The following is a 23,742-nucleotide window of genomic DNA, read 5'->3' on the forward strand; positions in this document are numbered from 1 at the left end:
AATTGTAATTTTTTAAAAAATTATGTCTCGTCATTGGTTGGCTACTGGAGAAACCTCCAGAGCAAACTTTGTGACCCAGGCCTGGCGAGGGTGTAGGACTGACAGCATGCTTTTTGTGTACTAACCTTGCTCTGGACCCTGCCTTACTTTATTTTTGTTACTTCTTTGTAAAATATATTTTGTCTTACTGCATTGCCAGCATCCTTTTGGAAATGAAGACAAGATGTAAATAAATATCATTGGAATGCAATAAAGTCTGTTTAAGCAAGCAAACAAACCAATCTCCATGGGGTCAGGGGTTCCAGGTTGGGGGTGTGGTTAGTGGACCCAGTCCCAGTTCCTTTTTGTTTCTGCCCCCTGCAGTTACCTCACTTATTCTTCCCACTCCTCCCCCTCCCACCCCACCCGTTTTTCCCTGATGGCACATCCCACATGCACCTGATCTTCCTGCTGTCTCTCTCGCTGGAGGGAGCACACAAACGTTAGCAGTCAGGGGCAGGGATGGGGGTGGTGGCTCATGCATAGCATGGGGATGTCCCACAGAGAGAACGGCCCTGGGCTACAAAGACATGGTTTTGACTTCCCATTTGCTGCTAATTATCCACGTGTCCTCAGGCAGGTCACTGGACCTGCTTTCTAGGTCCCAGTTTCCACATCTGCAAAACAAGGTAGGAGGCCTGGGATTGTCAATAAAAGGATTTGCATTTTTAAATACTTAGATGTTTAGAATTGGTTCTTAAATACATTTTTCATACGATAGTTTCAACAATTTTATACAGTGGATGGATCAGATACTAGGGCCCCAGCTTCTCTTTCATGTTAACTCACCTGGGGACGTTGAGGAGTGTGTTTCAGAAGTAGTGGGAATGAAGACACACGTTTTATAGATGATGATAACATATCTAGGAGGAGGCCTGGGTCCAATTTTAGTTGCTTTTGGAAGGAAGCAAAGTGGTTTAGTAAAAAAAGCCCTGAATTTGGAGTCAGAAAGCCATGAAGCGATGAAGTTCATATGCATCCCTTATCATCTCTGTGCCTCGTCTTTCTCTTCCGTCAAAAGCAGATGAGAAGATTAGGTTAAACCATATGCTATATCCAATATCCAATATTTGACCATTTTGGTCTCAAAAATGATAATTTTATGTAGTTTGACCTAGTACCTGATCCTTCGACTGTACAAAATTGTTGAAACTATCATATGAAAAATGTATTTAAGAACCACTTCTAAACATCTAAGTATTTAAAAAGGCAAATCCTTTTATTGACAATCCTGTCATTTTGATTTTTCCCCCTTTACCAAAGCCTAGTGTTTCTCTTCCTTTTTCGGGGCTTTCACTGCCTTAATCTAGCTGGAGATCTTTTTTTCCCCTTCCTCAAGATGCAGGACCTGTGGAACAGTGCACTACACAGATTGAGCACCTGTTGGCCTTTTCACAATTGTCACCTATTAAAACGTTTGGGAAAAATTGTCACCTCGGGATCTGCTCTGCGATACTGAGAGTCTACTGGGTGCCAAGCTCTGTGAGGAATACGTGAAAAAGCGAGCTCCTACTGACTCTGCAGAAATGAGGTTTATACTGGATGCCCTCCTTGAGGGTGAGATTAATTGTAATTCAGAACCAGAACAAATGGTGGCAATGCCCCCTGCCTTCCTGGGGTGCCCATCAAGCTGCAGCCTGACAGGGAGCAGGCAGCCCTCTCTCCTGACTCCTTGTTGAGGCTGCTTAGGGTCCACATGCAGGTTTTGAGATGGAAGAGAGGAAGGAGCCCCGGTGCTTTCTGGAAGGGAAGATGTTCTAGAGGAGGAGGGTGGGAATAGACAGTGGAAGTTGAGAGCTAAGCTATTTCTAGTGGGGTGCAAATTGCTGAGTGCAACACCCTCTCCTACCCTCTCCCCAACACTTTTATGGGATGGGAGCACTTACAGGATGATTGCGTTCCTATATGAGCCTCAGGTCTTTAGGATTGGAATCGCCATACTCCTGGAGCAGAATTCTTTATCTCACAAGCTGTATTCCCAGCCTCCCCCTGGCTTCTCCCTGACCTAATGCATTCAGTGATCAATGACCGAGGGCTTACCATGTACTGCACACTGTTCTAGACATTGGGAATGAGTGGTGAAGAAGACAGACAAGCTCCTGCCCTCAGGAAGTTTACATTCTCATGAGCTCTGCCCACTCCTACCCACCCAGGGCCCCAGGCTCTGACCAGTATCTTTTAGGTCCTTCAATTCCATCCTACATGGCACCTTGCATACTCTACAGGCTTTGTGGACGGTGCCTGGGTTCCTGTCCATCCGTCTGCTCATTTTTTAGGCGATATTTATTGACAGTTTACTTTGAGGCAGGCAGTCATCTAGAAACGGGGTATGGAGAGGTGAAGGAGACAGACAAATCCTGCCATAACATTTTCAGTCTTGAGCCAGCACTGGCTCATTGGGACGCTCCTTCTGAGTTGCCTTGCCATCCACTCCTGCTGCCCCCTGCCCTCCAGCTGAAGCAAAGCAGGGCAGGTAGAGAGTGGGGGAGCGGAGGAAGCCCCTACCCCTGATGGAGGCTGGGCCTGGCCCACGCAGGAGGGCCCCAGCTTCTCTTTCATGTTAACTCCCCTGGGGAAGTTGAGGAGTGTGTTTCAGAAGTAGTGGGAATGAAGATACACATTTTATAGGTGATGATAACACAGAGTCAGACGTTTTGAATGTGGGAATATAGATGGGCAATACAGGAGAAGGAGGGATTCCTCTCCTTTTTTCCCAGCAGCATCCCTTTGGGGTGCTCAGGCACATCAGACCTTGCTGGCCTCCAAAGCCAGGGGCCCCAGGAACATGCTCCAGTCCACCTGGCTCCACAGGGTGTAAAGGGTTTAGTGGTTTGACAGTGATGATGGAGCCAAAAGCCTGTCATTTTTACTGAGACAGGGAATAAGGAAATTTTCATTTGCAGCAGACTCTGAAGAGAAACATAACATCAACATCAGAAAAAAAAAAAAAAGCCAACAAAACAACTCACCCAACAACCGCACTGTTTTGATGCACATTTCAGATCCTGGCAAGAAGCAGAGGCGGGGCCGGAGGACGGGCTGCCATTGGAAGAGCCTGCTCAGCCGCGAGGGTGGAAACCAGCAGTTTCCAGAAAAGGGGAAGCTGCTTGGCAAAAGCAGAAGTGGCTTGTTTGCCAGAGGCCCCCAATTGCCCACCTCAAACGGGGAAAACTTGATCTTTGCAAAATGCCCAAGCACATTGTGACAGCAGGGACATTCACTCCAGTTCCTCAAAGTTGGTGATTTTGGTCTTTCACAGGAAGAGGCACAAAATTGTTGTTATAACCAAGCTGAACTCTGGCATTTGCTAAGTTTCTCTTTTTGTTTGTTTGTTTTGTCATATTTTCCTACTGGCTATAAAAAAAAAATGGTTCAGTAACAGTTGTTTTAGGAGTAAGGGTATAAGTCACTTTTTTCTCAGATGAAGAAGTTCAGGCACAGAGGAGACTAAGTATTTAATAAAATTCCCAAGTATCATTGCTGAACAGACTTCGGAATTGATCCGGTCACACCCCTCACTTCAGGGACTGGGAAGCGGATACATCTTTGGAATGTCATTGCCTTACGAGGTTGAATAACTCATCTTGGGTCAAAGAGTGGCAGCTCATCAAGGACTTCTCATTCTGCATGGTCAAACTGGGCTTCCGATAAGATTGTCGGCAACAGGGGGAGGAATTAGATCTTACGCATCTTCCATATTCTCCTCAGCATCACAAACATCTAGTTGAAACTCCGAATTGAATTGATTTGCCCAATTGCAAACCAAAGATCAGTGCACCTGGCTCCAGCCTCTGGTTTGCCTGCTGTGCTTCATGGGCAGTGCATCACTGGGCAAGGTGGATGGACGGTGGTGGGGCAGGGGAGGCATTTTTCTTAGACACGGGACAATGTAGGTAGTGTGAGTGTGACAGAGTGGAGGGAAAGTTCTGGTTTTGGAATCAGAACACCTGAGTTCAAATCCAGGCTCAGGATGCCTCAGCTGAGTGGAACCTTGGGGTAGTTTACCTAACTAGGCCAATTACTTCTCTGAGCCTCAATTTCCCACCTGTCAAGTGGTGGGAATATCACCACCTTAGGTTCTTCTGAAGTGGAGTATGTAACAAGTTATGCTTTTGCCTAATGTAAATGTCAGCTTAGCAGTTTAAACAAACATGCAAATTTGTTGCTCCTTTCCCTGGAGAAACCTTCCAGAAGGGCCTCCTTCAATTAAACATCTTAAGAAATTCCCTGGGTACCTCCTGGTTTGTCTGGGACATTCCCGTTTACACCTGTTGTCCAATTATAATTACTAAAAGTGCCCATATGGACAGATGCAGTTATCCTAATGCCCTCCTGCTGCTTCATTCTGCTGCCTAGGAGACGTAAGAGCAGAGACGAGGGTCTCTCTCCCTGGCTCTGCCCACTGCCCTCCAGAGCCCGCAGTTCCCATGCCTGGCCATCTGGAGCCCAGTGACACCTATCTCTGTGCACAGCCTCTCTAACCTCTGGAAAATGCCACAGGGCTGGGTACTGAGCGTGGAACAAGCTCCCCAGATTAGAGCACACCCAGCCATTGCAGGGTTTTGTGTTTCTTTTTATCCTCTGCCTTAGTTTGCCAGGCTGTGATGATAAATACTACACAATGGGTAGCTTAACAACAGGAATTTGTCTCACAGTTTCGGAGGCTAGGCATCCAAAATCAAGGCAACAGCAAGGCCATGCTTTCTCCCCAAAGTCTGAGGCAGACTGGTGCTGGCTTGCTGCCATCCTTGGGTTCCTTGGCCAGCATCTCCGCCTCCCGTCACATGGCAATTTCTCTCTCCCTGCGTCTGCTCTTCCAGGTTCTGCCGACTTCTGGCTTCTTCCTGCAGTCTTCTCTAACCAACTGCATCCAAATTTCTTCTGCTTCTGAAGGACTCCAGTAATATGGATTAAGACCCACCCTCATTCAGTTGGGCCACACCTAAGTAGGGTCTTAGAAGGCTCTATTCATAAATGAGCCCACACCTTAACTGATAATACATCTTCAGAGGGTCCTATTTACAAATGGGTTCGCACCCACAGAACACAGATGACAGTTAAGATCATGTCTTTGTCTGGGTATGTAATTCAACCGACCACATCCTCTGTCTTTCACAGTCCTGTCCGTCTAGACGTAGACACAAATAGAGGGATGGAGAAACTGAGGCAAGAGAGCCTGGAGGCACAGAGCACCTCCCTGCTGGTTTTCGTTCAGCTCTAGTATCACAGGGACCTTTGCAAGTGGGTGGAGCCAAGTTGAAGGAAAACAGCATATTGCCAGCCCTGCATGAGTGCCTGGTGGGAGAGAGAGAGAACACGGCTAGCCAGAAACTTTCTCCAAAGAACACTTCATCAGAAAGTCCTCCCCATAAGCAGCTTGCATCTCCAGGCTGCACTGAAAGTTTGCCAAGGCAGTGGGAGTGTGCCTCTGCCTGTTCCTTTCCCCTAATGCAATTATCATTCCCCTTGTTTCCATTGCAGCCCTTTATTTTGGGATCACAAACAACTTCCTAAACAGTAATTAATTTTATTCAGAACGCCCGATGAAGCAATTGGGAAGGAGAACCGTGGGCTCTAGACTCTTCCTCATCTGTAAAATGGTGTAAAGACGCCGCCTTGTCTGCCTCACAGGGCTGTGAAAATCAAATGACATAACATATGTAAACTTAATTTGAACTTGGTTTTTAAAGTTACTTTTTAGTAGTCATTTTATTGTCTCCATTGCTAGATAGATGGAAAAGCTGAAGGCATGTATCCAAGCTTTCATCTGCTCAGTGCTCAAAATCTGCATTCCTCAACCTCGTGGTTGCATTTGGGGGTGTAGTCAGGGATGGCCAGTTGAGCTGTGGGCCATGGGGTGCCAGTTTTGGGCAACCTGCTCTCAATATCAGAACCCTGGCGTGTGGCTTTTGCTGATTTCTATGGCAGAATTCACTCTGACGTCACTTAATGGAGTTGGGAAGAGAAGCTCCTGATGGGCTCTGGGGAACTGGCCGAGTCCACCTGCCCGCACACATCCCTTCCAGGTGCTGACCTCAGACGGGTATGCCTCCCTTTCTCTTGAGCTGAAATCCCAGAAGGAAGACGCTTCATCTGGAAAGAAGAGCCATATAAAAAGACGCGTGCTGCCTGGGCAGGGAGGAAGGGCTCTGGCTGGGTGTGAGGGGGCAAGCGTGACCAGCCCTCCCAGAGCACGTCAGCACTCGGCTACTGGGGTTTACCGGATTAGGAAGAAAAAGGGATCCAAGTCTTGAGGATGATGAAACTCCGGGACAGGGAATGGGGATGGGGGTGCAGCCTGAGCTGGGTGCTCCAAGAGTGCACACAAGCCCCAGAGGCCACCCTCTCTGGTGGCTGATAATGGGAGGAAAAGCTCCCTAAGAGAGACTTGTCTAATTGAAGTTTTCACCCCTGGCAAGTCCCTCTCACCACTGCCAGTTAACCACACCCAACTCTTGGCAAGAGAGAAAATTACTGGCAGCTTAGGGGCTCCCTTTGGAAACTTTGCCAAGGAGGACTGTTTCTGCCAGTAACAGCTCGGCAACACAATACAGCTGGTGTCTGGTGTGTGTGATGCCTGCTGTGTGCCCAGAATTACACTGGACATCCAGGACCCCCAGCTTAGGGCCACGATTTTCCTACAAGGCCCTGGCAGTTTCACTAGGAGATTTGCTAACCATTTAAACCCACCTTCTCCCCTCATATGCCTTCTCCACCGAGCTTGAGTTTTGCACATATATGTAGCTGAGATCATTTACTTAGCAACACCCTCCCCAACCTTTTATCCCCATTCCCACTTTTATTGTTGTTCCGGTTTGCTAATGCTGCCGTTATGCAAAATACCAGAAATTGGATTGAGTTTTATAAAGGGGGTTTATTTGGTTACAAATTTACAGTCTGAAGGCCATGAAAATATCCAAATTAAGGCATCAACACAAGTATAGCTCCACTGAAGGAAGACCAATAGTGTCCGGAAAATCTCTGTTAGCTGGGAAGGCACATGGCTGGTGTCTGCTGATCCCAGGTTGTGTTCCAGGTCCTCTCTCAGCTCCTGTACGTTCTTCAAAATGTTGCTCTTGGGGCATATTGTTGTCTCTTATCTCCTCCAGAGCAAACACTGGGCTAGCATCCCCAATGTGTTGGCAAAAGTCTGCTTTCAGTGGCTGTCTCCCAAATGTCACTCTCAGCTGCTCTGAGGTCCTTCTGTTTGTGAACTCTTTTATAGGACTCCAGTGATTAAATCAAGGCCCACCCTGAGTGGGTGGGGTCTGTATCTCCATGGAAATAATTTGATCAATTGGTTCACCCACAGTTGATTGAGTCACATCTCCATGGAAACAGTCAATTAAAGGATTCCAACCTTATCAACACTAATAGTCTTCTCCCACGAGATTGCAAAACACAAAAGAACATGGTGTTTTGGGGGACATAATACATCCAAACGGGCACAATTACCGAGAGCCTTGGTGATTCTGCTGAGAACAGTTGAATAAGCAGATGGGGACTCATATTTGTCCAATGACTGGGTCACTTTCCTTACTGGTCCTTGGTGGAGCAGGCACACGGCTGTCTTCCTCACCCTGTAGGAGGAGCACAGGGGCAGAAACATTTCAGAGTCAAACTTCTGGAAAGTGTAAACATGTCACATGTATTAGAATGTGCTAAGTATTGAATCCTAAGGTGATTATAACAGTGGAATCCATTTTACCAAGATAACTGGATGAATAATCACTTAGCCACACATGCATGTGTGTGTGCACACAGACACACAGACACCCATGGCCTAAAATGCCATCTTCTTTTAGAGTTCCAAATTACTGTGTTCCCTCAGGGAAAGAGGCAGCGCTGGGAACAGAGTAGGTCCCAGATTGCAATCATTCACACCTGCACAACTTTTGTCACATATAAGTAGCATTATTTTAACTTCAATGTATTTTAAAAGAAATATCCTAGGACTAGCAGAAATAAATACATAACCATGACAGTAAATTATGTCCATCTGAGAACCACCTGAAATCATCTCATGTACTGGCTAGCCGTGCTGCCATATCTGGGGAAGAGCACTGGGTTGGGAGTCCAGAGATTTGGCTTCTGAAGAATTGTGAGATCTCTGGCCAGTTGTTTAAACCTCCAGGCTTCACTCATTTGTGAAAGGAGTGGGCTGGCCTGATCTCTAGAGCTCCCTTCTAGCCCTCTGGTTTGATGTTAGTGCTTATGTTTGCCTTTACGGACATCCACATGGTGCAGGGGAGAATCCAGCCCCAGAAATGAAGGGAGAGGGAGACCGAGCAGCTGGGGAGAATTATTTGCTGGTGGATCTGAGGAGCAGAGGAGAGTGGGGGATGGAGGAGCGCCAAGGAGGTTTTTCAAAGGATTATGACTCTTACGTGGGGTCCTTTGGCCCACCACAATGTTTTGGAAAATGCCTCTCCCACTCTCCCGCTGCCTCTGTCACCCTCGGTATTTTGGTAATTTGGCATCTTTCTCCCTCTGTAGTGGAGGACTGGGGGTGGGGGGTGTGGAAGCCTGGCAGAAGTTTAAAAATGTCAGTCACCACCTTTCCTTTTTTATTTCCTTCCCACCTCCTGTAAATACTTTACTGAGCTTTTTAAAGTCTCCCAAACATAAGTCAATCCTGACTGTCTCTTCAGAGTCGGCCTGTCACACCTTCCTCCTGCCCCAACAAGTGAGGACAGTCGTTCTCAAACTGACCCCACTTTGAGAATCACTGGGTTAGGCAGTTAAGAGAAACTGGGAGGTTTTTTGTGGTGGGTTGTTTTTTTTTTTTTTTTTTTTTTTTTGGTCATTTTATTTTATTTTACTACCAAGCTGTTTTCCACAGTGACTGCACAATTTTACATTCTCACCAACAATGTATAAAGGGTTCCAGTTTCTTGGTATTCTCACTAACACTTGTTATTTTCTGCTTTTTGGGTAATAGCCATTCTAGCAGTTGTGAAGTGGTATCTCATTGTGGTTTTGAGTTGCATTTTCCTAATGGCTAATGATGTTGAGCATCTTTTCATGTGCGTATTGGTCATTTGTATATCTTCTTTGGTGGAATATCTATTCAAGTCCTTTCCCCATTTTTAAATTGAGATGTTTCTCTTTTTGTTGTTGAGTTGTAGGGGTTCTTTATATATTCTGGATATTAAACCTTTCTTAGATATATAGTTTCCAAATATTGTCTCCCATTCTGACTTTTTTGATAATGTCCTTTGATGCACAAAAGTTTTAAATTTTGGTGAAGTCCAATTTATCTATTTTTCTTTTGTTGCTTGTGCTTTTGGTGTTATATCTAAGAATCTATTGCCAAATACAAGGTCATGAAAATATTCCACTATGTTTTCTTCTAGGAGTTTTATTATTTTAAAAATGGTCATTGGTCCATTTTGAGTTAATTTTTGGATATGGTATGAGGTAGAGACTCAATTTCATTCTTTTGCTTGTGGAAATCCAGTTTTCCCAGCACTATTTTTTAAAGAGATTATTCTTTCCCCATTGAGTGGATTTGGCAAAAATCAATTGGCCATAGATATGTAGGTTTATTTCTAAATTTTCAATTCTGTTCCACTGGTCTATGTGTCTGTCATGCCAGTGGGACACTGTTTTGATTATTGTTCCTTTGTAATAAGTTTTCAAATTGGGAAATGTAAGTCCTCAAACTTCGTTCTTTTTTAAGACAGTTTTAGTTATTTGGGGCCCCACCTGGGAGTTTGTTTGTTTGTTTGTTTGCAGCTGTTGGTTTTGATCAGTTCATTAGCCTGGAATTCACTTTCTCCATTAACAATTTATTAATCTGAGAAGGAAACTATTTAATGCCTGGCCAGAGAAGGCATGAAATTAAGAGAAGAAGGTTTTAGAGGGAGAGAAACCCATTTTTATCGCTGTCAGGTAAGGGATTAGAAGTGCGGATTCTGGAAGGAGGGACAACTGTGGGGTGGGTAATAGAGTTACAGTTAGGTTACAGGTGGGCAAAGAACAAACCTCTCTCTCCCAACACTCTTATGCTGGTGACACCAGCTCTTTTACACTCATATGGACATACTATTTGCCAGATCCTTCCAAGTGCTCTGCATGGACTATTTCTAACACCCCTATAAAGAGGTACTGTTATTGTCCCCAAGGTCACATATCTAGTTCAATATAGATTTACCTGCCAGAACTTAAAGCTAGGCAGTCTGGCCCAAAGACAGAATATGTATCTATTTGAAACAAAAATTTTATGAAACAATACTTATTCATCCAACAAGTGTTTATTGAGCATTTACCTTGTGCCATGCCCTGTTTTAGATACTAGAGCTGTAACAGTTAACAAAACTTTCAAAAATCCCTAACTTGTGGAGCTTACATTTTGTTAGGGGAAACAGAGACAATCAACAAAATAAAAAATAAGTATATTCAAAGTTTTGGACTATGATCTACAATAGAAATAATAATAATAATAATAAACTTTTATATTGTGGTTACTTTACATCAGGCGCTGTGATATTTTCTATTCTGTTCTATTTCATTTAAAAAAAAATTTGGTGTGGTTGTGACCCACTTAAAATAACTCTATGACCCACTAACGGAGAGGGGCTGAGTGTTTGAAAACTGCTATAATAAATACTCCCGACAGGTGCATCTTCTTACTCTTGCATATAATGCCTTGCTCATTCCTCTCCCCTCTGATCTCCACTGGCTCAAATCCTGCCCCTCCTTCAAACCACAAATCCTCTTCTATCTCTTCTCCATCTGATTTCTTCAGCCCACCATGATTTCACAGAATGATAGAAACTGAGAGCTAGAGAGGCCATTAGAGATGAGATATTCTAGTACAATCTTCCCATTTTACAGAAGAGAAAGCTGAGGCCCAGAGAACACTGCCCTGCCTGGGATCACTCCATTCCTGTGCTCTTCCCACGGGACCACCCAAACCCTCCTCTTCTCGGTCTTACAGAGTTTAAGACCCATGGTCCTCAAACCCATGGACAAGTCCTGGGGAGGTGAACGGAAATTGATTTGTGGTGCTTGCTTCTTTCCTAACCTCCCTCCTGAATACACTCCACCCCTCCTAAACCCCGACCAAGAGTGAGGTCTAGGATGAGGCCTCGGAATTGGAAGTTTTAAAAGCTTCGCAGGTGATTCTAGTGCATGGGCAGTCTTGGGACCAAGGACACAGACTGGAGATTGCCATTTGGTCTGCAGTTGTCTCCCTTCCTTCATCTGCTCTTGGCCACTTGAGCATCCTGAGGAGCTGATTCTTGTTCTCCTCACAGCCTTGGCTCGGCTCTGAGGGCACTGGGGCCTTCAATTATGACTTATCAATGGATAGAAGATTTGAAACAGACTTTCTGTCTAGTCTTAAACAAAAGAGAGCCTTAAGTTTCTGCACAGTTTGTTTGACTTGAGTAAGACCAAGACTTTCAACCCTCAATCTGCTGATTCCAGATGAATTTATTTTGTTAATTTATTTGGTAATAAGTCAGCTTAAGTTGCAGTCTAAATGTCTTTGGGGGTTCCCACCCCAATATGGTTAGAGACAAGGGCTGTGTAATGCTGGCTGTGGCAGATCCAATCCTGCAACAAGCTTTTCAAATAAGCTACTTTGGGTTGAAAGCATAAAGAGAAATTCATTCATCCTCTTTGGAATAACACCAGCAAAATATCAGATATCAGATATCACCTCAACTCTACTCCAGAAATTATTTTTTTTTTCTTGGTGACGTAATTTGTTAAACTTTTGAGAAAAAACAACAGAGCAACACATTTGAAAACCATAGCAACAGCTGTTGCCACATAACTGTTCAGCCTTACTTTGAAAGCTTGTCAATACCATATTCCTTACGAATGGCAGGCTCACCAGTTCCTTCCAGGGACTAAAATACTAGAATGAGGTGTCAAATGTGTACAAGTTTCAGGAATGTATAAAATGACAGCCCTACTGCTGAATTCCATTTGCTTTTACGTGCAAACTTCATGGTTTATTTTAGGTTCTAGACATGTGGGCCAGGGAGTTCTGTTGGTGTGCTTGCCCGTCCCTGAATGGGTTCACATCAGAAAGGTGGGGATGCCAGGGCATATGCATATGTAGATCTTCATGCACAGAAATATGGGCACATATTTAGGTAGAGACACCTGTGCGACTGCATGACCATGAAAGTGTTTGCACATGTGTAGGTATGTATTTAAAATTTCCGGATGCATCTGCTCTTAGGTCTGCATAGATGCACCCAGTCTTGTGAAGTAAGCTGCAGCCAGTTCAGCAGCATCCTCAAGTAGAGCTTAGGGAGAAATGGACCGAGAAGGGAAGCTCACACTTCATTGGTTCTGTTCTGAAGACATGTTTCCACCTGAATTCTGAAGGTCAAGGAATTGCTTAAAAGAGAAGTTTATAGATTGGTTGCTTATAAGTGATCTGTAAGCATTTTTTAATAGCCCCTGTGGACTGAACTTAATCTTCTCCCCCCACCCCCACCCTATCACTGCCCCCCTCAGCCTCTTCTGCCCCACACCACCCCTGGGCCCTCTCCTCTAGTTTAGGGGCCACACCGATAGTTCTGACCTGAGATCTCTAAATACTATATATTTGCCTTTGTTGGCACCTGTCTTAGTTTGCCAGAGCTGCTATGACAAATAATATACAATGGTTGGCTTAAACAGCAAGCGTTTATTGTCACATGGTTTTAAAGGCTAGCAGTCCAAAATCCCGATGTTGGCAAGGCCGTGCTTTCCCTGGGGTCGGTGGCCTTCTGGAGATGGTGGTCCTCCATCACAGGGCATGTCCTTGGCCTCCTCCTGTGGCTTGCTCTGATTTCTGGCTTTCAAGTCTCCTCCTTTATAAGGCCTCCAGTACTATGGAGTAAGACTCACCCTGATTCAATGTGGCCTCAGCTAAATAGGATCTTCCAGGATCCCATTCACATGAGACACCTTATCTCCCAAGGGCACCTTCGAAGGTCCTATTTACAAATGGGTGCACACCTACAGGAATGCAGAATAAGACTTAAACATGTCTTTTGTGGGGGACATGATTCAGTCCCCAGCAGCACCTACTGAATCTCAAACACTTTACATCTTTTAGTGTAATACTCACGTTTTACAGATGAGGAACCTGGAGCTCAGACAGGGTAGGCACCCAGCCCAGGTCCATGCCAGGCCAGTCTGATGCCAGCATCCTGTGCATTCTGCTGGTCCCCAGTGCTGAGGGGGGCCCCTGGTGATGGGAGTATCTCTCGGTTCATGCTTCAGGGAGCGCTGAGCTTCAGTCTGGGGAAGAGCTTCCGATTCCTACCTTGTTCCTGGTGCAGCAAACTGGCGGAAGCCACACAGGCACTGGGATGTTACTGGTTGCTGAACTGTCCCAGGCACGTGCCTGGGGTTCTAGAGGCTGCAGAGTTGGGTTCGCGCTATGGTGAGGCCTTGCAGCTGCTTTCCCTTCCCCGGGGCCGGTCGGGGGAAACAGGGAAGGAGGCTCGGCCGGGCCAGCCACAGGATCCTGTGTGCCCAGAGCCCAGCCTTCCCCGGCCCTGCTTCTGCTACCTTATAAAATAATTCTGTACAGTTACTGGCCATGGCTGGGAGTAGATTAATATGCCACCCCTGACTGACAATTTAGGTGCCTGTCTTTAAAAAATGCATGTATTTTTCTGACTGCAAATGTTCACATACAGTGTAATGCTTGGAGGACTGCTGCCCAAATACAGGCCACAGAGAGCAGCACTCCTCCGATGGTGCTCACGCTCCCACATGCATTATTAGGAGGAATGTCTCCCTCTGGAGGGCCCCCTTCCTAGGGGGCAGTTGTACAGCCTCTCAGAGCTCCAGAGAGCAGCCCTGCTTGCCTTCCCTGCTCAGGCCTCCTGGGTCATCTCCCCTGCTGCCCACGGCCAGCTCACTGCCGTCTGGAGCCTGATGCTCCAGCTCCCTGCACAGGCTCCCTAGAGGGTGCTCCCTGGAAGACAGGCCCACTCACCACGCTCAGCGACACTGCAGGTGCAACTCTGTCAGTGCTCAGTGCTCTCAGGTCATGGATGGAGCTTCTCCCAGGGAGAAAGACAGCAGCTCCAGCCAGGAGCCCCAGATCCAAATCGAGACCAGATCGCCCATCGCCTTCTTTCCGTGGTTCCCAAGGCAAGAGGTGGCATTTCCTTTACACCGTCGTTCCTTTGTTGAAGGAATGAGTCTGGTAGGTAAAGCATTTTGTAAACTGTAAAGCAGGGTTAAAATACAAGACATCAGTAAGGTGCGTAAAAGCCCTTATACGGGCTTTTCTTATACAGAAGAGCCCCTGAATACAGGTTTGCTGAATGAGAGGTGAGAACTAACAGATGCATGGACATTGTCATTTTCTAGGTGGGGAAACTGAAGCCCAAAGAAGTTAGGGCAAGGGATTTGTCCACAGGGCTGCAGAGTGCTCCTTCACCGCAAACATTCATTTTAATTCTTCTTTCTTTATATTTTCCTTCTTTCCTGTGGTCAGTCTTGAAATTGGCTCATGACCAAAAAAACTGCTACTTCTCTGATTAAAAACAGAAAAAAACCAACAGCAACAACTTTTTTCCCCCAGGTAGATGTTGGTCCGGCAGGAGGGTGGTGGCGTATAAAAGCACTACTTGTTCCACTCAGAAGAGATAAGGAAATGGTCTGATTAACGTGTCTGGTGGCTGCAAGTCTCCAGATATGGCACCAGGAGAACCTGCTCTTCTTTTTCTTGGTGACTGTGTGTCCAGTGAGTCCGGGGGGACATGGCCATGAAATCTGTTTGCTGGAGGCAAGGGTGACATTATCTGAAGCTGCTCAGGCTGCGTGCTCTGAAGGGGCTGACAGAGGCAAACTGGGGCCAAGCAGGACCCGCCTCCAAGGGACACCACACCCTCTGTGGTCTCTGCAAGTGGTGCCCTTGGAGGTGTACAATGCAGGGCCCTAGTCACCCCAGCTGAGCACCCTATAGGAAGGCAAGACAGATGGCAGCTGGCCTCCAGCACTCCTCTTATGGTTTCTGGGTTGTTGCTGGCAGGAATACAGGAACCACCTTGGAGGGAGAGGGAAAGGAAAGATAAAGTCCAGTGATGGTATTTCTTACTCCTTTTGCCCTCCCCAGGGCCTGTGGATAGATATCCTGATCATTGCCCAAAGCCCAAACCTCGCCTTCTCAGCAGGACCTTTCCTTACTGACCTGCCCTCATGAGTCTCCTTCTCTGACCTCTGGAAGCTCACCCAAAGCTCCTTGTTAAGCACTCTGTCCGTTCTGGTGCAGGGGGTGGGGGGATCTAGAGCTCAGGGGTCTCGTGAAAGTCTCCGTTTGGTTAGCTTTAACACCCCCAATTCCCGTCCCAACCCACGCCCCCACCCGTCACTGCTCCTCTACCCCCAAAATAACTCACCCTAGACGGGCTGTGGTGACAGACCCCTTCTGAAGGCTCAGGGATAAAGGGCAGCTAACAGTGGTTAATAGAAGATTAAAGGTTTAATGCTTAAGGGCTCACTGCCAAAGAAAGTCTAGAAAAGAGTAGCAAATAGCATTCAGAACCTTCTAAACACTCTCCCTCCCTCTCTCTCTCTCCCGCTCTCTCTCTTTCTCTCTCTGTTTCTCTTTCTCTTCTCCTGTCCCTCTTTCACCTTTATGATTGCTCCTTTTCCCAGTATGGATCTGAACCTTTAAAAATATTTAAGTTTATTTTAACTATTTTTCTATTAACGTGCATATGTACTTTTACTGTAAACACTTGCAGATGCTTTTGGAGAGCTGTTGGGATGCAGATCTAGAATGGATGGAGGTGGTGTTTCTACCACTTTCTCCTGTGGACCACCGTTCTCCCTTCCTCTCGCTTTTCTTTCCTAGTCTCATCCCCCTGCCCACTTTTTCCCTTTTTTCCTCCTCCTCATCCCCTTATTTGGCCCCAATGTTGGATTGAAGCCCATTTCAAAATATTTGTGATATGATATGAAGAAATTTAGTTTTCTCATTTTATTTAAAAAATCCGTAACTCAACACCCAATCTAAGGGATGGAAGTTGCTTTCTTTCGTAGATGATTGGGGGTGCAGAAGTGGAGGACAGGTGATGGCCCTGGATACAAAAGTCTTTTGCAACCCCACCCTAATTGTGAATCACACAGTTTCACGCTTTATAACACAGTGTGTTTTTCTTATTGATGTTCATACGTGCTACTGTTGTCTCTCCGACTAAATGAAAAGATCCATTATGGTAGAGACCCACTCTCGTTTTGTATCCCTCAGCCCCCGGGGCAGGGCAGGGCTCGAGAGAAATGAGGTTCAAATTGAATTTAAACAAAATAGCAGCCTCAAATCAACATTGGCTGGTTGGTCGAGTGATCCTTGTTGGGGACAGCTGAGCATATTAGATGAGCCAGGCCCCCTTGACACTGAAGAATATTCTTCCGTTCTGTTCCCAGTGCTTGGATGATCCAAGAATGGAATAATCCTGAGTCTCCCCACCTTGCCATCAGTGACTTTGCCACTGGACCTTCACACCCGGAAGCCTGCCTGGAGAAGGAGAGGAGCCAACAGCCGGGGCCCAGGCCCCTCCCTTCCTAGGGTGGGGGGAACCCGGCTGGGAAGGGGGCTGCCTTCATCTCTCGCGTGCTTCCCCAGCCAGGAGACATGGGCCTGAGAAGCCTGAGAAGAAGGGCTGGGCCTAGATGGGAGGGCAGAGGACCCCAGCCTCTTCTTCTGACCTCAGCATTGGAAGTGGCTCCCTCCCGAGAAAGGGGGCAGAAGAGAACTAGATTTACCCATCCAAGTAAAGAAACCAGCATTGGGGTCAGCCTTCCTCCTTTCTTTTGGGGACGAGGAACAGCTGACCAGTGTGAAGGGACTTGACCCCTGGTTCCGCCTGCTGTGTGCCATGCATCATTAGGGACAGCCTCGGTCAGGGAAGATGTCAGTGACGTACTGAAGCGAGCTCTTCCTTCAGCCTTGGCCTGAGGCCCTGGGTGACGTCCCTGCCTTATTCTCTTGCTTCTGAACCCCCAGCAGCTCGGCTGCTTGTCGCCGTTCCTAGCCTGAGCACAGACGAGCGAGTCAGCATGCAGTCAGCCCACAGACAGTCTTATGCAGGTGCTGGGGGGGTGGAAGGCAGCAGGAGGGGGAGATAGAGGGTCCCAACCAGCTCCTGCTCCCCAGAAGCTCCTCAGTCTCCCCCAGGGAGGGATGATTCACACAAAATAAAAAAGGAAGCATGGCACAGGGGAAGGAATGATCAAAAGGCATGTGACTGAGGACGGGCCTCATGCTATGGGAGCCGCCATTGATGTTCATTTTGACCAGGTCCCGCTGGTATAAAGAGGGAAACCATAGGGGTCTGAGTGAGTTATGCAAGTGCCCCAGGCCCTGTCCCTTTCCAAAATTAGACCAGTGCGTGTGATTCTCGTCGTCGCAGCACCTCAGTCTTGTGATGCCTCCCAGACTGAGTTATGCAGCACTCCTGAAAATAAAAGTCGGCAGTTGGCCACACAGACCTGCTTTCAGCCCTCCCACCCCCTGACCCCTCCACCCTGTGCTTATTCTCTTGGCATCACCAGCCGCAGCACTCAACCCCAGCAGCCCACTAGAATCACCTGGGGAGCTCTTAGACCCCAACAGTCCCCATGTCCTAACCTGGACCAACTAAAGCATGTGTCTGGCTTGGGGTCTGGGCTCTCTGGTAATTCTTTCTTGCAGCCATGGTAAGCAACTGCTGGCAGCATCCCCGAGGAAGGTTCTAGGCAGGAGCTGCAGCCTGCTCACGTCATTGCGCAGGGCTCCTGTGAGCTCTACCCAACTCTTCCTAGCACCCCTGGAATGTACAGAAATAGAGCTGTGCCACTTCCTAGCTGTGGGACTCCAGCCACGTCCCCTCTTCTGTGAAGTAGGAGTTCCGGGGTCCACCCCAGAGCTGTTGTGGTGAGACTCTCACAGCACTCCCGCAGGGCCTAGTAAAAGGGCAGCCTCTCCTTCCCTTGTTTTATATTTCCCTTCCTGGGAACCCCTAGACTTCCCACAGTCTCTTTTGGGGAACCTCAGCCCCGAGGTGAGATGTACAATCCATAGCTGAGTCTCTGCCATTTACTCATTTTAAATGCATTTACTTTTTCTCTGTGTGTCTGCCTATGCAGCAACCTTTCCTTATCCATCAAGCAATTAAAATTTAAATATGCATATAGACAGGAGGATGTGTGTGTGTGTGTGCAGCTTCCATTCCTGAATGTGAACTATGAGTACAGCTGCTGCATTTCATATTTATTTTTTAAAAAGACTTGAGCTCCTGGACAAAAAGTGCTTCCTAATTATATGGTATTGTGGCTGAAAGGACTGGAATTAAATTTATTTTAACTTGCTCTATTGGAGTCAGGATAGCTTGATCTCAGTATGTGCATGTCCATGAAATGCTGGTTTTAACATTTTACAGCCAAGTGTTTGGCATCTTTTAATAAACTTATAGACTTAGAACTAAATATTATGGTATTAAGCACCTCCAAAGGGGTAAGAGGGTAGACAGAGAAGCAAAAATAATTAAAAAAAAAAAAAATGTCTACGACCATACCACCCTGAACATGCCGATCTCATCTGATCGCAGAAGCTAAGCAGGATCGGGCCTGGTTAGTACATGGATGGGAAACCACCTGGGAATAGCGGGTGCTGTAGGCTTTAAAATTAAAAAAAAAAAATGATAAATAATAAAATTAAATTTGGAAATTTTAATGGCACAGTGATGGAGCAAAGGGACTTGGAGTTAGGATTCTGGTTGTAGTTCTGCTACTTCCCAATATTGTTCCTTGAGCACAAACTTCAACCCCTCCGGACCTCAGGAGTTTTCCAGGGTCCCTTCTGACTCTGATGTGTCTGAATTCCAAGAAGCAGTGGTAGTGTTGGTGATCAGCTGGTGGTGCTCTTTCATGATCTTCTCAGATGGGATGTTTAGCCCTGAAAACCCTCCTGCCTCCGAGTGCACTGTACACTATAAATAGTTCCAACCTCATTACTTCAACTTGTGATAAAACGAAGACCGGAAGTTCTGTTTGCTCCAGGTCCCAGAGCTGGAGGGTATGAGTTGTAGAGCCTTGACTCACATCACCCTTGAGACGGTTCTGTGGTGAGCTAGTGGGAAGTACTGGCAAGGTAGGACAGTGTAGGTGCCACAGAGTGCTGTGCCTGCTACCTAGGAGTCTCCCCTGCTCCCCACATTCTCTCTGGTATTGTTGTTAGGCAGAGAACCCATGGTAAAATTGTGAATGAGTGAAGTTTTCTACCCCATCACAGGCAGAGACTAACAATAGCCACCAGAGACCGTTCAACCACCAGGAAGGAAGGTGTCTAAAAAATCATAGGGAAAAATTAAAATTTGTGTCGAGAATAGAGAGGACTACCACCAAATGCCTAATTTTCTTGCAGAAGGATTTTGTGGCTACTAGGTAGGAAAACATTGAACTAGGAGTGAGCTGAGTTCTCATGCAGGTTCTGACAATACATTACAGTTGAGCAAGTCCCTAACTTCTCTGTTTTAGTTCCTCATCCTTAGGGGAATGGTATTGGGCTAGAATGATCTAACTATTGATTACCTTCTCCCACTGCCTACACCCTGATCTAAGCCACCACCATCTCTCACCTGGAACATTCCAGTAGCCTCCTGACCACTCCCCTGGCTTCCATCCTTGCTCCCAACAGTCTTCTCTCAAAAGGGCAGCCAGAGTGGTCATGTTAAAATAGAAATCAGATCATGTCATCCTCTGCTCAGAACCCTCCAATGGCTTCTTGTCATTTTCAAAGCCCTTATGGTGGCCTAAAAGGTCCAATAGAGTGTGATCCCACTATCTCTCTGACCTCGTTAATTATTCTAGCCCTACTGGCCACTGTACTCATTCTTTTTTTTTTTTTTTATTAAATTCAGTTTTATTGAAATATATCCACATACCATACAGTCATCCATGGTGTACAATCAACTGTTCACAGTACCATCATATAGTTATGCATTCATCACCACAATCTATTTCTGAACATTTTCCTTACATAAAAAAGAACACCCAAATCATCCCCCCATCCCCCCCTATTTTTCATTTAGTGTTTGTCCCCGTTTTTCTACTCATCCATCCATACACTAGATAAAGGGAGTGTGATCCACAAGGTTTTCACAATCACACTGTCACCCCTTGTAATCTACATTGTTATACAGTCATCTACAGGAGTCCAGACTACTGGGTTGGAGTTTGACAGTTTCAGGTATTTACTTCTAGCTATTCCAATACATTAAAATCTAAGAGGTATTATCTATCTAGTGTATAAGAATGTCCACCAGAGTAACCTCTCGACTCCATTTGAAATCTCTCAGCCACTGAAGCTTTATTTCGTTTCATTTTGTATCCCCCTTTTGGTTAAGAAGATATTCTCAATGCCACGATGCCGGGTCCAGATTCATCCCTGGGAGTCATATCCTGCATTGCCAGGGAGGTTACACCCCTGGGAGTCGGGTCCCATGTAGGGTGGAGGGCAGTGAGTTCACCTGCCAAGGTGGCTCAGTTAGAGAGAGAGAGAGAAGGCCACATCTGAGCAACAAGGAGGTACTCAGGGGGAGACTCTTAGGCACAATTATATGCAAGTTTAGCCTCTCCTTTGCAGTAATGAGCTTCATAAGGCCAAGTCCCATGATAGAGGGCTCAGCACATCAAACCACCAGTCCTAATGTTTGTGACAACATCAGCATCAGTCCAGGTGAGGAAGTCCAACACTTCTGCACTTTTCCCCCAGCTCTTCAGGGGGTCCCTGTAAATATATTCTTATTCTCTGCCCAAATTCCTTTGGGATGTGTCACTATTTCACTCTAACATATACTAACCTACCATGTCTCAATTCCTATTCAAAGTTCCATGTAATCGTGGCGTTTGAACAAACCGACTGTAGAGTTATACTGTTAAGAAAATATAGATCCTGCACCAAATAGACACTGTACTCATTCTTGAACAGGCCAGGCCTTCTTCTGCCTCAGGGCCTTTGGACTTGTGTTGGCTTCTACTAGAAACTTCATTCCTAAAAGAATCCCACCTGAAAACGTAAGGAAATGACACAGTTCCTCACCTTAAGGGAAAATCTTCTCATTTGCCTTCTCCCACAGTCACAGCCCATCTCCTCCTTCACTCTCCTAACCTCTTTGGCATTCAGCATGTTCTGGTTTCCTGCTTTTTGCTTTCTGCAAGCTAGGGCTGTGGTTGATCATTCATTACATTGGTATCAGTGGCCTGAGCTGCACTGGTGATGCGGGTTTTCTTCTCCTGAGCATGACTAAGCGAAGCACATTGGGTGGCCTTTTCACTTGCACACACACGCAACCTGACTTCCACATGTAAACAAGGATACAGCAAAGAGAGAGCCTAAGCATGCACACAGTATGGCCCAGGTGCAGTGAATCCAATAGTGTGATAGATGCTAACACACACACAAGCACATCCATTCATGCACACTCTATCGCATGTACACGTATAGGTGAGGACAGGAGTGTTGGGGCTGGTGTGGTTGATGTTACTGAGAGCCAGTGTCTCCATCCAGGAAGATTTCCCTGGGCAGGTGTCCTAAATATGGAACTTCTGGGCAGCTGGCCAAGCAGCTGGTCTTAGTGGTACCTACTGTGGGTTGATCTGGGCAGGACTGGCAAGACCTTAAGGGGAAGGAGTGAATGGAAGACTGTTTACCTGAGAGAAGCGGGGCATGAAGGGAAAACAGCATGATGTGGTGGAAAGGGTATAACCTAGAACCAGTTCTGGCTCTGCCACCTACTAACTGTATGAACTTTGGTAATTTGCATCCTTCATCTTCAGTTCTGGGTCTGTTAAATGAGGATAACAATATCTACCTTTTAAAGTTGTTGGGGGATTAGATAAAATCATGCCTGTTAAAGCACCTGGCACTCACTCCTGGTGTTTCTCAGTCCCCCTGGGGTCATACAAGTTGGTGATGAGGGAGCTGATGGGGATCTATTCCCAACATGGCCAGACCAGTCTTCAGAACTGACTGTGACATAGTGGGAGTGAGTGTGCTTTGCAGAAAAGCATGATTCTCTTTTATATCAGCCTCAAACAGTAAAGCCATACACTGATATAGAAACAAACCTGACAAAGAAAGGGGAAACTAAGTTCTTATAATGGAATTATTCTCAAGTATTGTGAACATATCTTTCTAAATGGAACTCTGCAGTCTGTCTGTTTGGAAAGAGTAACTTTCGATGTGAGCTCCTTAGAATGTATTCATTTCCTAGGTTTGGATTTTAGCCTATCGGTTCTTACAAAATAATGTTTCCTTATCTCTAAAAATACTTGATTACAGTACTTGATTTATCCAAAAAGTCTGGCTCAAGTAATCTTCTTGGGTGTACTTTCTGTTTCCCCTAGAGACATGAGTCATTTTAAGACTGCTCTCAATGGCATTGCCATTCAAATTCTGAGTCAAATTGCCACCCACTTTGAACCTGGCCTTAATTTTTCAAGTTCAGCCCTGCTGGTTGCTGGCAGCGTAACCTGGTTCTTCCCAAGCTACATTTAGTTGGTGTTAGAATAATGATCTCTTACCACCTGCCTACAGCCATTTTTCTCTGCTTTCTGTATGTGTGTGTGTGTGTGTGTGTGTGTGTATGTTTTTAATTAACCTCATATATTGAAACCAAGGTGAATGTTTGCAGTCTTCCTTCCTGGCCTAAGGTGACTTCTTTGTTATAGATTGACCATCTGACACCCCTGCCTGCCTGGCTCCCACCATGGGCCTGGACCTGTCAGTAGTAGAAGACACACTGGGGTGTTTTTCATTGAGGCATGTTGTGGGGTCAGAATTCTTGCTTTCTGTGCATGTTCTGTACACTGGAAGGCTCCCAGGACATTCCTGCTCTCTGGACCATCTGGGGAAAGGCACAGCGAGGATGCTGCCTTCTGGCAGGTGCCCTATAATTTCCTTGACAGTGATGACTTTTGTCTTATGTTGTGTGTTATTCTGCATGCTTTCTTATACATGGGAGACATAATAAATATTTTTGACTGATTGATTACTACTTCTCAGTCTACTCTCCACCCCATCCAAGCCAGCCAGTTCAGAGTCTTTCCAGCTGTCTTGCTATCAAAAACTACTCTAATTACTAGACCAGAAGTCTACTGACCATAAGCAGTTAATTCACACTGAAGTGTAAATGATCAGAAACCCTTTTCCATGCATTGTCTTTTCAGGATTATCTGAACCTTAGTTAAGGAGAACTCCTTAACTGAAAGGAAGAAATTTTTAGTGACACTAAACAGCTCTTAGAATCACACCAGGGGAGAGAAGGCTGGGGGCAGTTAGGGTTGGAGAACATAGTGATTGTCAAGGCCTAATGTGTGTAAAATAAACAGTGACAGAAGAGAAGACTTCCCTTCTACCTGTGCCTCCTTTCCTCCACACATCCCCCCACCCTCATCTAAGCATTGCAACAAAGGGAAATTTGTACAGAGAGAGTCTCAGAAGCCTCTCTGCCACTTACAGGGATCTTGAACTCCTTCGCCTTCCAAGCCCCCTGCTGCTCTTCCCCACAGGGGTTCTTTGTTGCTCAGGGCTCACTGATGGGGTTGTGAGGCACAGATTGCTAGAAGTTTCTCCCAGAGGCATTCTCAGGCCACACTATAGTGGCCTTTCAGATCCTCAGAGTTTTAGTCCCTCATAGTACTTAAAATTGAATGTCTCATCCAGAAAGAGTAAAAAACTAAGTGACACTG

General features: G+C 46.1%; 1 protein-coding gene and 1 pseudogene across 2 annotated transcripts in view; both read left to right on the forward strand.

Annotated features, from left to right (window-relative positions):
- Nucleotides 1-23,742, forward strand: part of PRKAG2 (protein kinase AMP-activated non-catalytic subunit gamma 2) — a 400,476-nt gene that overhangs the window by 33,118 nt on the left and 343,616 nt on the right. The window lies entirely within an intron of this gene.
- LOC119535626 lies at nucleotides 18,553-18,670 on the forward strand (annotated as a pseudogene).

Source organism: Choloepus didactylus, chromosome 5, assembly GCF_015220235.1.
Source record: "Choloepus didactylus isolate mChoDid1 chromosome 5, mChoDid1.pri, whole genome shotgun sequence".
NCBI lineage: Eukaryota > Metazoa > Chordata > Mammalia > Pilosa > Megalonychidae > Choloepus > Choloepus didactylus.